The sequence below is a fragment of the Podarcis liolepis genome, assembly GCF_965112155.1.
Source record: "Podarcis liolepis genome assembly, chromosome: 10".
NCBI classification, from domain to species: domain Eukaryota; kingdom Metazoa; phylum Chordata; class Lepidosauria; order Squamata; family Lacertidae; genus Podarcis; species Podarcis liolepis.
This window is the reverse complement of record NC_139562.1, coordinates 5057640-5073229: the sequence shown is the minus strand read 5'-3', so window position 1 is coordinate 5073229 and position 15590 is coordinate 5057640.

Genomic DNA, 15590 nt, shown 5'->3' with positions numbered 1-15590 from the left:
AGCACAAACTGTTCTTGGGGGCTGCGCATGCTGTGTCTTACTCAAGTCCCTTTTTGAGGCCAGGTGCTCTGGGACAGAACCTCATCGGCTATATCGAGCGAGGAGCGTGGCCTCTGGCCAGCCCATCGCCCTGGCCAGAGAATGAAATGTGTGTGTGTATTTGGGGTGGAGAGGAGGAGGGAAAAGAAGGGGCGAGTTTTAGGGGGCTTGCGAGGGACACGGGTGGCGCTGTGGTTTAAACCACAGAACCTAGGACTTGCCGATCAGAAGGTTGGCGGTTCGAATCCCCGCGACGGGGTGAGCTCCCGTTGCTCGGTCCCTGCTCCTGTCAACTTAGCAGTTCGAAAGCATGTCAAAAGTGCAAGTAGATAAATAGGTACCGCTCCGGCGGGAAGGTAAACGGCGTTTCCATGCGCTGCTCTGGTTCACCAGAAGTGGCTTAGTCCTGCTGGCCACATGACCCGGAAGCTGTACACCGGCTCCTTCAGCCAATAAAGTGAGATGAGCGCCGCAACCCCAGAGCCGGCCACGAACCAGAGCAGTGCACGGAAAAACGCTGTTTACCTTCCCGCCGGAGTGGTACCTATTTATCTACTTGCACTCTGATGTGCTTTTGAACTCCTAGGTTGGCAGGAGCAGGACTGATGTGTAAATCCGTTGACTGTCCCGGGGAAAAGGGGACGTCTGGTAACCTTAGACTAAACAACAAATACTATTTGGGCAACAACATTCAGCCCCAAACTGGCAATTGCAGGGTGCATAATTACGTTGTATTGCGGGGTCTCACACAACAAAGGATCCCTTTCTTAATGGAATCAGGCTTTTTTCCAGCAAGGAAAGGAACGAGAAAATGCACTGCACAGTGTGGGATGACACCGTCATATTTGCAACTCCATCTAACTTCCCTGCAAACGAATCACAGTAGATGTTGATGTTGTCTGATCTCCCTCCAGACCAATCTGGATCAATTCACTGTATGTTTTGGGAGGCTGGTCGTTTGCCCACTGTGCTTTTGGACACGCCCTAATGCCGTGCGACCCTGCACATCAGTCATGTGCTAATAAAGCTTGAGAAAACTAAGGATTTCCTTGCCAAAAGCTGCCGCCAGTCATGGTTAGGTGGAAGTGTGATGAATTTTTGCCTAAATGTGAATGCGTGGAACCCCTCTTATAAGAGGAGCTCAGAGGGGAAATGGCTGTAAGAGGAACAAAGTCAACAAGTGTTGCAAAAGGTTCTTCTTCTTTGGCAATCCCTTGTAGCCAAGTAAGATTGCCACACGCTGATTCCCGGACTGTCCACGGGCCAGATTGAGAAGGCGATTGGGCCGGATCCAGCCCCTGGGCCTTAGGTTGCCTACCCCTGCTCTTGACTCAGGGTCCCTTAAGAGTTATGAGTCTGCAATTCTAAGTCTCTTTGTAAGACAATGGCCTTGGCTGCCCAATTAAGTGTTCTCATCAGCGTCCCAGAAGAACCAGCCAGGTTGCAGGAGCTACAACTAAGTGAGGGAGACTTCACCTGGCTGCTAGGCAGGAGAACAGAAACAGAGATTTATGCATGAGCTGAGCTGAAAGCAGCCTGGAAGGTGGATCCATAGAGCCCTCCTTGCTCTGTGCTGAATCCAAAGGTGCGACTCACGGAGAAGCAAGATCTGTTCGGGGGTTAATGCTGCGAGCCCCTCTGTCCTATGCTGCTGCTTCTTTGGCGATCCCTTGTAGCCGAGTAAGATTGTCTTCCATAAACACGGTATTAACAATGAGTCCGTAAGTGACTGTGGAGGCCAATTCTGGACCCACACGTCCTTCCACAGTGGGGACATTGGTTTCCGTGTGGGAGTTGATCACGGTGAGCGTTTGCTAAGCGTGCCTTCCTCTTAGCCAGTGGCGTAGCGTGGGGGGTGCAGGGGGGGCCGGCCGCACCGGGCGCAACATCTGGGGGTTAGGGTTAGGGGGTGCAAATCCACGGGTTAGGGGGCGCAAATTACTTGCCTTGCCCCGGGTGCTGACAACCCACGATACGCCACTGCTCTTAGCACATTTCTCCCTTGTGCCCTGAGTTCGAGTGTCTTCAGAGCCCATGACACCTTTGGTGAAGGCTGTTCTGCAGTTGGAGCACTCGCAGGCCGGTGTTTCCCAGTTGTCAGTGTTTATACTACATTTTTAAAGATTTGCCTTGAGAGAGTCTTTAAACCTCTTTTGTTGACCACCAGCATTACGCTTTCCATTTTTAAGTTCGGAATAGAGGAGTCTCAGATTGTACATATGCGCAGATAAAACCACATATCCTGAAGGCACCACAATCTCCACCTGCCTTCATTCCAAGGAAACCAATATCTGGGTAAGTGCCCAGAACCCCTGAAGTCTCGGAATTTGGGGTGGCACATAACAAGTGGCATAGTGTGGGGCCGAGAGGGGCGACTGCCCTGGGTGCAAAATTCTAAGAGGGCACAACCTGCTCCCTCGTTGGGCTGAGTTTCTGGGGCGGTGGGGAGGCAATCCGTGCCCAGGCTGGGCCTTTGGGGCTGGGGCAGTACCACCTCCTCCTCGTGGCCTACAAAGGGGTGCCTGCACGCACCCCACCCCTGGGCTGACTGAGTAGTCAAGGCCAAGGCACCCAGCAGCAGGGCACCACCCCAGCAACAGCATCAGTACATTTCTGAGCACAATTCAAAGTGTTGGTGCTGACCTTTAAAGCCCTAAACGGCCTCAGTCCAGTATACCTGAAGGAGCGACTCCACCCCCATTGTTCTGCCCGGACACTGAGGTCCAGCTCCGAGGGCCTTCTGGTGGTTACCTCCCTGCGAGAAGCCAAGTTACAGGGAACCAGGCAGAGGGCCTTCTCGGTGGTGGCGCCTGCCCTGTGGAACGCCCTCCCACCAGATGTCAAAGAGAACAACAACTACCAGGCTTTTAGAAGACATCTGAAGGCAGCCCTGTTCAGGGAAGCTTTTAATGTTTGATGCATTATGGTGTTTTAATAATTTGTTGGAAGCCACCCAGAGTGGCTGGGGAGGCCCAGCCAGATGGGCGGGGTATAAATAATAAATTATTATTGTTGTTGTTTAGTCGTTTAGTCGTGTCTGACTCTTCGTGACCCCCTGGACCAGGGGCACGCCAGGCACTCCTGTCTTCCACTGCCTCCCGCAGTTTGGTCAAACTCATGTCTGTAGCTACAAGAACGCTGTCCCACCATCTTGTCCTCTGCCATCCCCTTCTCCTTGTGCCCTCCATCTTTCCCAACATCAGGGTCTTTTCCAGGGAGTCTTCTCTTCTCATGAGGTGGCCAAAGTCTTGGAGCCTCAGCTTCAGGATCTGTCCTTCCAGTGAGCACTCAGGGCTGATTTTCTTCAGAATGGAGAGGTTTGATCTTCTTGCAGTCCATGGGACTCTCCAGAGTCTCCTCCATCACCAGAATTCAAAAGCATCCATTCTTTGTCGATCAGCCTTCTTGATGGTCCAGCTCTCACTTCCATACATCACTACTGGGAAAACCATAGCTTTTATTATTATTATTAGGAGGGGGCATGGCCAGAGGGCAACGGCAGGGTACACGAGGGTGACGGCCGCCCTGAGCACTCCCAGGGCATGCGCCCTCCAGCGTGCCTCCCTCGTGCCCTGCCACCGTCACTCGGTGGAGCCTCGCCTTTGCTATCAGCCCTTGTGTGGCACCCTCTGCCCCCTCCCTCTCCTCCAGGTGACAGGTTGCGCATCTTGGTGCATGTTGAAAGCGCTGTGGCTGCATTCTGCATTCACCCTCTGCGCAAGTTCTGCATGTGCCCCACCCTGGGACGTGCCTCTACCCTGGCTGCCCAGTCCACCAGGGCGGCGCAACACTTGCCCTGCCCCGGGCACCAGCAACCCACGCCACGCCACTGCCCGTAACCATATATATTCTAGCCCTTCTCACTCTCCCGGCACCGCCAGAAGACTGTGGACCTCACAAGCTGCTTTGATCATGCCCATTTTTTATTCTTTGCTTATTTCTTTTTTTATTTTTTATTAAAATTTATCTACATAATTATTACAAAATACAAGCAAAATACTGCAAGTACATACATACAGTGGTACCTTGGGTAAAGTACTTAATTCGTTCCAGAGGTCTGTTCTTAACCTGAAACTGTTTTAACCTGAAGCACCACTTTAGCTAATGGGGCCTTCCGCTGCCGCCGGAGCACGATTTCTGTTCTCATCCTGAAGCAAAGTTCTTAATCTGAGGTAATATTTCTGGGTTAGTGGAGTCTGTAACCTGAAGAGTATGTAACCTGAGGCACCACTGTATATATTTCAGATAAGCACACCCATATAAAAAAAGAACAAAAAAGAAAAAAGGAAGAAAAAAGAAAAAGAAAAAGAAAAAATAAGAAGAAAAACTGGAAGAAGAAAAATTGGAATAATTTCTTCCAAATTTATTCTACAAATATCTCAACAATAAAATTTCATGGATTGACTTCCATCACTTACACTGCACTTCCTATATATGTTTTAAGCAAAACTGTATCTGTTATTCCATATTTCCCCCATACAATCTCATACAAATATTCTAACCAATAAGTTTTCTAAATCTTTCATAAACACAACCGACACCTTACACTTAATCCTTGTCTACATAAATAACCATTTAAACATTTCCATTGTTTCTGGATTATATTTTTTGGTTTTTGTCTTTATCTTCTTTGCTTATTTCTCTTGTTTTAGGACAAGCTCCCCCCCCCCCACCTGAATTTTGCAGATACGGCGGAGAGACAGACAAGCCCAGATGGGTCCTGGGAAAAGACTGCGACTCATGAGGCTGCTGGCCCTGCAGGGGAGAGGAGGAGAATTCCTGGCCTTTGGCTGCGTCCGGGCCCCCCCCGACTCGGCACGATATTAATAGATTTCCCCCCCTCCCACGTTACCCCTGAGCTCGGCCATTCAGGAATCCCTGGACGCAGCTGCTGCCAGGATGCCTATGTCTTGCCCGTCAACCCACCCTCTTTGGCAGAGAGATCGGCCCACGGCAGAGAGAGGGGCCCAATCCTTTGCCTCATGGGGCCCGATTCGGAGCGGCTGCAGCCGTTCCCCACCAGTGGCGTAGTGTGGGGGGTCCAGGGGGGGGGCCCGGCCGCACCGGGCGCAACATCTGGGGGTTAGGGTTAGGGGGTGCAAATCCACGGGTTAGGGGCACAAATCCATGGGTTAGGGGGCGCAAATTACTTGCCTTGCCCCGGGTGCTGACAACCCACGCTACGCCACTGTTCCCCACTCACCCGGTGGATTTATGTATACGCTCAACAAGCTCTAGCTTAGGGCCCCACTCTCTTGGGGGCCCCAAAAAACTTGAAGGGAAAAAAACCTGGATGTACATTTCCAAAATAGAAGATAAGAAACAAATAAAATGAAAACTACACACAGCAAGCGTGTTTTGTGTTGTGTAGGCTCCTCTGATGTAAGTCATGGGCCCTGCCTGCTCCCTCAAATATCCCTGGTTTGCTCCTCTCTATATATAGGGTGCCGACATTCTGCATGGACTTGTTGTATGGCAACACTTGCAAATGGATTGAGATACCTATTAGGTCCATAAATTACCATGTGGCATATATTCAACACAAAAAACAGCAACAATTTGTTGTTGACAAAGGACAGATGGACGTAGAAAGGGCCCCATTACCTTCAGTAGCTGAGGGCCTCATCGAACCCAAATCTGGCCCTGTGCAGGAGGGAGGAGAACCCTGAATAATGGTGCACAAGCCCTTATACAAACATTTGAAGTTCCAGTATTAACCATCGCAAAAGAATAGCCAGGCTTCCCAGGTAAAGCAATCAGTGACCGTTATCAGGTATCCTGGCAAACACGATTTTTGTTGTACACTTGCCTCCTTCTGTGATGTATGTATGAATGATGTTTTGGGGTCTTGGTGGTCTTGGGCGACAGGGTAAACCTCCAAGGTAGGAGAGCCCACCACCGTCCCCCTGTCGAATAGCTCTTGCCGTCGTAAAGTTCTTCCTGATGTTTAATGGGAATCTGTCATTTGAAACCACGGGTTCGAGTCTTCTCCTCTGGGGCAACAGGAAACAATCTCTCTCCATCTTCCACTGGACAGCCCTCCAGACATTTGAAGATGGATATTGCCAAAGACCCAGCGGTGTCGGAAGAGCTTTGCCACATCTGTTTTTGCAGTTGCCTCCTTCGGTGCGCACCGACCCCTCTCGCTCTCCAGGCTTCAGCGAAAGCCTGCATTTGCCCCATAGGACGCACACACATTTCCCCTTCATTTTTGGAGGGGGCAAAGTGCGTCCTATAGGGCGAAAAATACGGTAATAATAGGCCTCACACATGCAACGCAAACTCTAAACAACCATGCTAATATAAGCAAGAATATCAGATTATGTGACATGTCCTATAATAGAAACCGTTCAATATCCCTATGTTATGAATACAAAACCCGTAATGTCAAAGTTATGCATTTTTAAATATACCACAAAACGTGTATTAAATCTCCACCTATTTAAAAAAATATGTGAGCTATCTCTAAAATCTAAGTATCAAATACCTGCTTATGAAAGTATTAAATGATTATTAAATACCTGCTCATAAAAAAATGTTTTTAAAAAAATCCTTTTATAGCTGGCCCCTGCTATAGTGCATAATAAAACATTAAACATGGGGAAAAACCTTCCCTATACAGGGCTGCCTTCAGGTGTTTTCTAAAGGTTGTGTAGTTACTTATTTCCTTGGCTCAGGAGTCACATAATTCCATACCCTCCAGTGTTTCGCCAGTGAAAATAGGGACGTCCTAAGGAAAAGCCGGACATTCTGGGATCGAATCAAAAACCAGCTTCTGAACTTAAATCGGGGACTATCCCTGGAAAATAGGGGCACTTGGAGGGTCTGCGAGGCCCTTTTGAGCCACAGCCAGCACATGTGTGACTCATGTTTGTGCATAAATGTGTGTCTGATGGGCAGGTGGGGGCAGAGTGGCCGCTAGAAGCCGTCCCTCGCTCCAACTGGCATGAGAAAACCAAGGGCAGCACATAGCATTTGTCAGGAGCTTTCCTAGATTGAAATAACCCACTAGGTCAGTCCAGCCTGAATCACAGCCGGCTAGAATATCAGACCACGTTTTCTCCAAAGGACAAAGGACACCGTGTCTGGGCACCCGTCACTGTACACATCGTTCTGTTGGAGAGAAGAGGATCGCCGGGGACAACATTCGACTCACCCCGCTCTCCGGCCTCTAGACATTCCCTTTGCAATTCCTGTTTCAAACAAACAGGAACTGGAAAGGATTGCTGATATTTTTTCGATAAAGCACTCCCATGAAAGAAAGGCAAATGAAATATTGGGCTGGGGTATTGTTTAAGGGGGTTTGCTGGTGCTCTCAGTATCAATTATTGTTGTTGTTTAGTCGTTTAGTCGTGTCCGACTCTTCGTGACCCCCTGGACCAGAGCACTCCAGTCACTCCTGTCTTCCACTGCCTCCCTCAGTTTGGTCAAACTCATGCTGGTCTCTTCGAGAACACTGTCCCACCATCTCGTCCTCCGTCGCCCCCTTCTCCTTGTGCCCTCCATCTTTCCCAACATCAGGGTCTTTTCCAGGGAGTCTTCTCTTCTCATGAGGTGGCCAAAGTCTTGGAGCCTCAGCTTCAGGATCTGTCCTTCCAGTGAGCACTCAGGGCTGATTTCCTTCAGAATGCATCGGTTGGATCTTCTTGCAGTCCATGGGACTCTCCAGAGTCTCCTCCAGCACCAGAATTCAAAAGCATCCATTCTTCAGCGATCAGCCTTCTTTATGGTCCAGCTCTCACTTCCATACATCACTACTGGGAAAACCAGAGCTTGAACTATACGGACCTTTGTTGGCAAGGTGATGTCTCTGCTTTTTAAGACGCTGTCTAGGTTTGTTTGCTATCATTTATTAGCATCTTTGTTTTTCTGGATCTTACGATTTATGTTAAGGTTACCAGATGTCCCCGTTTCCCGGGGGCAGTCCCCGGATTTACAAATCAACTCCCCTGACAAAATCCTATCGTTCCTACTAAAGTTGAAAAGTGTCCCCAGATTCATTGAAAAAAATCTGGTAACCTTAATTTATGTTGAGATTGTTCAGCTTTGTCATGAGCAATCTTGATGTGCTTTCTTCATTGCTGATGACTTACCTTTCCAATTAGGGACGTGGGTGGCGCTGTGGGTTAAACCACAGAGCCTAGGACTTGCCGATCAGAAGGTTGGCGGTTTGAATCCCCGCGACGGGGTGAGCTCCCATTGCTCTGTTCCAGTTCCTGCCAACCTAGCAGTTCGAAAGCATGCCTGTGCAAGCAGATAAATAGGGACCGCTGCAGCGGGAAATTAAACAGCGTTTCCATTCACTCTGGTTTCTGTCATGGTATTCCACGGTGCCAGAAGTGGTTTAGTCATGCTAGACCAGGGGTCACCAAACTTTTTCAGCCGTGGGCCAGTCCACTGTCCTTCAGACCCTGTGGGGGGCCAGACTATTTTTTTTAGGGGGAAATGAACGAATTCCTATGCCCCAAAATAACCCTGCTTTATAGGACATCCTATTAAATAATAATAATAATAATAATAATAATAATAATAATAATAATAATAATAATAATAAGTGTTTGTGGGAAGCAGGGCATTTATTGTTTTGCTGTTTTGTTTTTAATTATTTACTTGTTTCTATCCTGTATTTTTTCCTGTGAACTGCCATGAGAGCTCATGAGAAAGGGCAGCATATAAAATTTAATAATAATAATCATCATCATCAGTGCTTTTTTCTAAAAAATAAATTTAGGGGTACCGTATTTCCTGGCGTATAAGACGAGTGGGCGTATAAGACGACCCCCCAACTTTTCCAGTTAAAATATAGAGTTTGGGATATACTTGCTGTATAAGACTACCCCTCTTCCAACGCACACCAAATAAAAATTAAAAAACCAGTCTCCAGTCCGGCTCGGAGATCTGCTCCACTTCCCAGTGGCCAGGGGCTTCTGGGGCCAATTTTCAAGCGTATTTCTGCTTCATCTAGAGAGCTTGGTGTCCTCTGATTTAATTTGCTGTCGTTTTGTCCTTTGGTGGGGAGTTGCTGCAGGAGCTGCTGTTGTAGCCGGTGTATAAGACAACCTCCGACTTTTGAGAAGATTTTCCTGGGTTAAAAAGTAGTCTTATACACCAGAAAATACAGTACTCTCATTTTCCTACTCCTATTGAAATACTGCCCCTCAATGAGGCCAAACTTAAATTCACAAAATATTTAGGGGTATGTGTACCCCTGTGTCCCCCCAGAAAAAAGCACTGATAATAATAATAATAATAATAATAATAATAATAATAATAATAATAATAATAATTTTTATTATTTATACCCTGACCATCTGATTGGGTTGCCCCAGGCACTCTGGGCAGCTTCCAACATATATAAAAACACAGAACTGTCCCTGGAAAACAGGGACATTTGGGGGGTCTGTTGCAGGGTCCGCAGTCCTGAATTACACTCTGTTCTTTGGCCACGAAAACACTTTGAGAATGGGTGGGGCGGGAGTAAGGAGCCCCCCTCCTTCCTTACCCTTTTTGGCACAGCAGGGTTCTGGAAATGACTTCAAGGAGAGGTAATCGGCTGGCCGGACTGTGAGTGTCTCTCCCGGCGCACCGTCAAGTGTTTCGCAGATAAAATTGGACATGTTGGTAACATCCCTATTTTCGTACGGTCACTGCCTGCCTGAAAGCCCCCCCTTGCCCCCCACTCTCTGACCAGATATGCACTTAGGAAGGTCCTACTCTGTCTCCAGTAGCCTCCCCTACGCTGTTGTAATAGCCAAGAAGCTGTTGAGCATTAAAAAGAAAAAAACCTTGGGAAATTGTCCTGCAACCTGCTTTCCAAAGTTGGCACCAAAGGGCTGTGGCTCAGAGTATGTTTGCAGGGAAATCTCTTCTTCTTCTCTGGTGATCCCTCCTAGCTAAGTAAGATTGTCTTCCATAAACATGGTTTTAACAGTGAGTCCGTAAGTGACTGTGGAGGCCAATTCTGGACCCACACGTCCTTCCAAAGTGGGGACATTGGTTTCCAGGCTGGAGTTGATCACAGTGAGGGTTTGCTAAGCGTGCCTTCCTCTTAGCACGTTTCTCCCTTGCGTCCTGAGTTCGAGTGTCTTCAAAGCCCATGACACCTTTGGCAAAGGCTGTTCTCCAACTGGAGTGCTCGCAGGCCAGTGTTTCCCAACTGTTGGTGCTCTTACTACATTATACGCGGGTGGCGCTGTGGGTTAAACCACAGAGCCTAGGACTTGCCGATCAGAAGGTCGGTGGATCGAATCCCTGCGACGGGGTGAGCTCCTGTTGCTCGGTCCCTGCTCCTGCCAACCTAGCTGTTCGAAAGCACGTCAAAGTGCAAGTAGATAAATAGGTACCGCTCCAGTGGGAAGGTAAACGGTGTTTCCGTGCGCTGCTCTGGTTCGCCAGAAGCGGCTTAGTCATGCTGGCCACATGACCTGGAAGCTGTATGCCGGCTCCCTCGGCCAATAAAGCGAAATCAGTGCCGCAACCCCAGAGTCGGCCACGACTGGACCTAATGGTCAGGGGTCCCTTTATCTTTACCTATACTACATTTTTAAAATTAAAAAATTCCTTCCAGTAGCACCTTAAAGACCAACTAAGTTAGTTCTTGGTATGAGCTTTCGTGTGCATGCACACTTCTTCAGATACATTTTTAAAGATTTTCCTTGAGAGAGTCTTTAAACCTCTTTTGTTGACCACCATTATGCTTTCCATTTTTAAGATCGGAATAGAGTACAGTGGTACCTCGGGTTACATACGCTTCAGGTTACATACGCTTCAGGTTACAGACTCCGCTAACCCAGAAATAGTGCTTCAGGTTAAGAACTTTGCTTCAGGATGAGAGCAGAAATCGTGCTCTAGCGGCGCGGCGGCAGCGGGAGGCCCCCTTAGCTAAAGTGGTGCTTCAGGTTAAGAACAGTTTCAGGTTAAGAACGGACCTCCAGAACGAATTAAGTACTTAACCCGAGGTACCACTGTAGTTGCTTAGGAAGGCGATCATCAGGCATCCAAACAACATGACCAATCCAATGAAGTTGATGTTGAAGAATCATTGCTGTGACACTGATTGATCTTTGCTTCTTCCAGTACACTATAGGTAACAATAGAATCATAGAGTTGGAAGAGACCCCAAGGGCCGTCGAGTCCAACCCCCTGCCAAGCAGGAAACACCATCAGAGCACTCCTGACATATGGTTGTCAAGCCTCTGCTTAAAGACCTCCAAAGTAGGAGACTCCACCACACTCCTTGGCAGCAAATTCCACTGTCAAACAGCTCTTACTGTCAGGAAGTTCTTCCTAATGTTTAGGTGGAATCTTCTTTCTTGTAGTTTGGATCCATTGCTCCGTGTCCGCTTCTCTGGAGCAGCAGAAAACAACCTTTCTCCCTCCTCTATGTGACATCCTTTTATATACTGTTACAGATAGGTAGCCGTGGTATCTGAAGAAGTGTGCATGCACACGAAAGCTCATACCAAGAACTAACTTAGTTGGTCTTTAAGGTGCTACTGGAAGGAATTTTTTTATTTATCCTTTTATATATTTGAACATGGCTATCATATCACCCCTTAACCTCCTCTTCTCCAGGCTAAACATGCCCAGCTCCCTTAGCCGTTCCTCATAAGGCATCGTTTCCAGGCCTTTGACCATTTTGGTTGCCCTCCTCTGGACACGTTCCAGTTTGTCAGTGTCCTTCTTGAATTGTGGTGCCCAGAACTGGACACAGTACTCCAGGTGAGGTCTGACCAGAGCAGAATACAGTGGCACTATTACTTCCCTTGATCTAGATGCTATACTCCTATTGATGCAGCCCAGAATTGCATTGGCTTTTTTAGCTGCTGCGTCACACATAGGCTGTCCCAGCTCCTGCTCTGTGATTCTATGAGTCCCTGGGGAAAGCGGGTGAGTTGGAAGAGATGCGGGTTCTGTGTGGGACGATACTGCTAGCCCATCGGCCTTGCATCAGTTGTCACTCACTGCTGAGGCCTGGAGGTTCTCTGGCAGCTAGCACATCATCGCAGGGATGAGTGGATCGATGTTCCAGCGGCAGCCCTGATTGGCCGAGGAAATGGGCCACAGGGAGGTCAAAGTCACTTCGCCAAATAATTTGTCGTTAGGCAGTGAGGCTTTTTCGTTAGGCCTAATATCTAATGACATCCCCAGAGATAAGAAAAATGTATTCCTTTACGCAACTGCAGCGGCCAGAATATTGATTGCAAAGAACTGGAAGAGGGAAATCCCATCATTCTTAGACTGGCAACTGTGAGTTTGCAGAAATGGCAAAATTGACGGCAATTATTAGAGGCCACTCAAATCAGAGAATAATCAAAGAGTGGGATGGAGGGAAGGAACACATGAAAATATATGCTTCCGGAATTGAAATACAGTGGTGCCTCGCAAGACGAAAAGAATCCGTTCTGTGATTCTCTTCGTCTAGCGGTTTTTTCATCTTGCGAAGCAAGCCCATTGACGGATTAGCGCTATTAGCGGCTTTTAGCGGTTTATCTGCTGATAGGATCAGCTGATAAGCGGCTTAGCGACTTAGAAAAAGGGGGGGGGGAGGGAAAAAAACCAGCAGGAACTCGCAAGACATTGTTTTCTTGCGAAGCAAGACCATAGGAAATTCGTTTTGCGAAGCACCTCCAAAACGGAAAACTCTTTCGTCTAGCGAGTTTTCCGTCTTGCGAGGCATTCGTCTTGCGGGGCACCACTGTACTACTAGACAATGTGCAAAACGTGCACGGGTAAGCAAGGAAATACGGTAACAATAGAATCAATTGAATAATTACTGAATTATAACAACACAGCAAGATGAAAGAAGTAAAATATTACGATCACACATGGGTGAAGGGTATAAGGGTTAGGGTTTACAAATTGCGTCGTATTTATATACAGCAAAGAGAAGCCTAGAGTACAGTGGTACCTTGGGTTACATACACTTCAGGTTACATATGCTTCAGGTTACAGACTCCGCTAACCCAGAAATAGTACCTCTGGTTAAGAACTTTGCTTCAGGATGAGAACAGAAATTGTGTTCCGGCGGCAGCTGGAGGCCCCATTAGCTAAAGTGGTGCTTCAGGTTAAGAATGGTTTCAGGTTAAGAACGGACCTCCGGAACGAATTAAGTACTTAACCTGAGGTACCACTGTAATGATGTATATTTTAATTTAGGTAATAGGCTTATGTAAGAAAATGAATATGGATTTTGAATTTGATGCTTGTAACTTTGTCCTTTTTTGGTTTTGAAATAAAATTAAAAATAAAATAAAATAAATAATTTGTCGTTAGGCAGCTGGCACGCAGCAGCTCTTGCCTGAAGGGCGAGGGTTGGACCCGCATCCCCAGAGGACGGCCATCGCCTGATCTGAGGACATTTCACCCCAGAAACCTGCCAAAATTGTTCGCCCAGATTTGCTACCTGCAAATGACAGGAGACGGTATTTTGGCTCAGCCCTCAAAACACGGAGCTGCGTTTGAGATGAAGAGAGCAGCCAGGAAGCACTGGGCTGCCTTGGTCAAACCGGCCACAAAAATTGCTCCGGTCTTCCGTATCTTCTGCTTTTACTGGATTACGGCAAAACCTTAATAAAAAATCGTTTTAGCTGGTATTTGCTGCAAGACAGAACTTGCTTGTAGAAGATTAGGGGGCATTTTTTAGCTCTGTCACTGGATCTCCCATAGGTTTGAAGTTTTTTGTGCTTTTTTTTTTAAAAAAAGGACTGCAAATATTCTGAGTGGAAAAGTCGGGGCAGGTTTTACTTCAACCCAGGGGTTCCCAGACTTTTTTGAGCCTCTGCTAGGAAAATCAGGAAATGGAATAGGTGAGCCGAGGAGCAAGAGGGGCTGGAGAATAAAAACCAAGGGAGCCACCTTAAATTGAGTGTCGTGGGAATAAGGCACAGGCTGGCAGCAACTGTTCAGGGTCTCTGCCAGCCCTACCTTGAGATGCCACCAGGGACTGAACTTGGGTCATTCAGCATGCTCTACCCACTGACACGGGTGGCGCTGTGGGTTAAACCACAGAGCCTAGGACTTGCCGATCAGAAGGTCGGCGGTTTGAATCCCTGCGACGGGGTGAGCTCCCGCTGCTCCATCCCTGCTCCCAGTCCCCAGTCCAGCTTGGCTGAGTCCAGGGCAGCTGTCTACCAGCTCCAACTGGTACACAGGATGAGACCCTACCTGCCTGTGGGCTGTCTTGCCAGAGTGGTGCATGCTCAGGTTATCTCTCGCTTGGACTACTGCAATGCACTCTACGTGGGGCTACCTTTGAAGGTGACCCAGAAACTACAACTAATCCAGAATGCGGCAGCTAGACTGGTGACTGGGAGCGGCCGCCAAGACCACATAACACCGGTCCTGAGAGATCTGCATTGGCTGCCAGTACGTTTCCAAGCACAATTCAAAGTGTTGGTGCTGACCTTGAAAGGCCTAACCGGCCTCAGTCCAGTATACCTGAAGGAGTTTCTCCACCCCCATCGTTCTGCCCAGACACTGAGGTCCAGCGCTGAGGGCCTTCTGGCAGTTCCCTCACTGCAAGAAGTGAAGTTGCAGGGAACCAGGCAGAGGGACTTCTCAGTGGTGGCGCCCGCCCTGTGGAATGCCCTCCCTTCAGATGTGAAGGAAATAAGCAGCTATCTTATTTTTAAAAGACATCTGAAGGCAGCCCTGTTTAGGGAAGTTTTTAATATTTAACGCTGTACTGTTTTTAACACTTGATTGGGAGCCGCCCAGAGTGGCTGGGGAAACTCAGCCACATTGGCAGGGTATTAATAATAATAATAATAATAATAATAATAATAATAATAATAATAATTTATTTATTTATTTATTTATTTATTTATTTATTTATTTATTATTACAGAGAGCTGCTGCCGGTCCGAGCAGAACATATGAGGTTAGATGGGCCAACGGCTTTACTTGGCGCCAGGGAGCTTCCTGTGTTTGCCAACCAAAGGGGCTGGGAGGTCAAAATGGGTCGTGTGCCAGCGTGACCCAGATCCTGGTCTCTGCTCACCAGCCAAATCTGTAACTTTGCAGGACCCTCTTGCTATCAGTTGCACGAGGCGTGACTTTGCCCTTTGGAAATGGCTGACTCACCCCTGACATGCAAAGTCTATCCGTGTGGCTCACAATCCCGTTTTTCCCTATCGTTTCAGCCAGAATTCCTGGCACAAATCTGATTCACAGACCTGTTGGGATCTTGTTTCTTCGGCCAAAGGCTTGGCTTTTTGGCACAGGGAACAGTTTTGTAGCAAAAGAGGGGAACCCCTCAGATCCCTGTGACCCCGACTTGTCTCTCACCTTCCCAGACTCTTGTTGTGTTTTTTTGAGATGGGATAATAAATATTTTATTGGAATTTTATTTACAACATAACATAACCCACCCCCCAATACACAAATCCACCCTCATTAAACGTGAACATAACATACAATAAGCATAACATACAACAATACAAACAACCAAATAAAAGACTTCCTTTATCCTGTACCTGGGCTCCTTATTTACTTCTTATAAGCTGTTTCCTTTATGAATAATTATTAAGATTTTTCTAATTATAACTTAA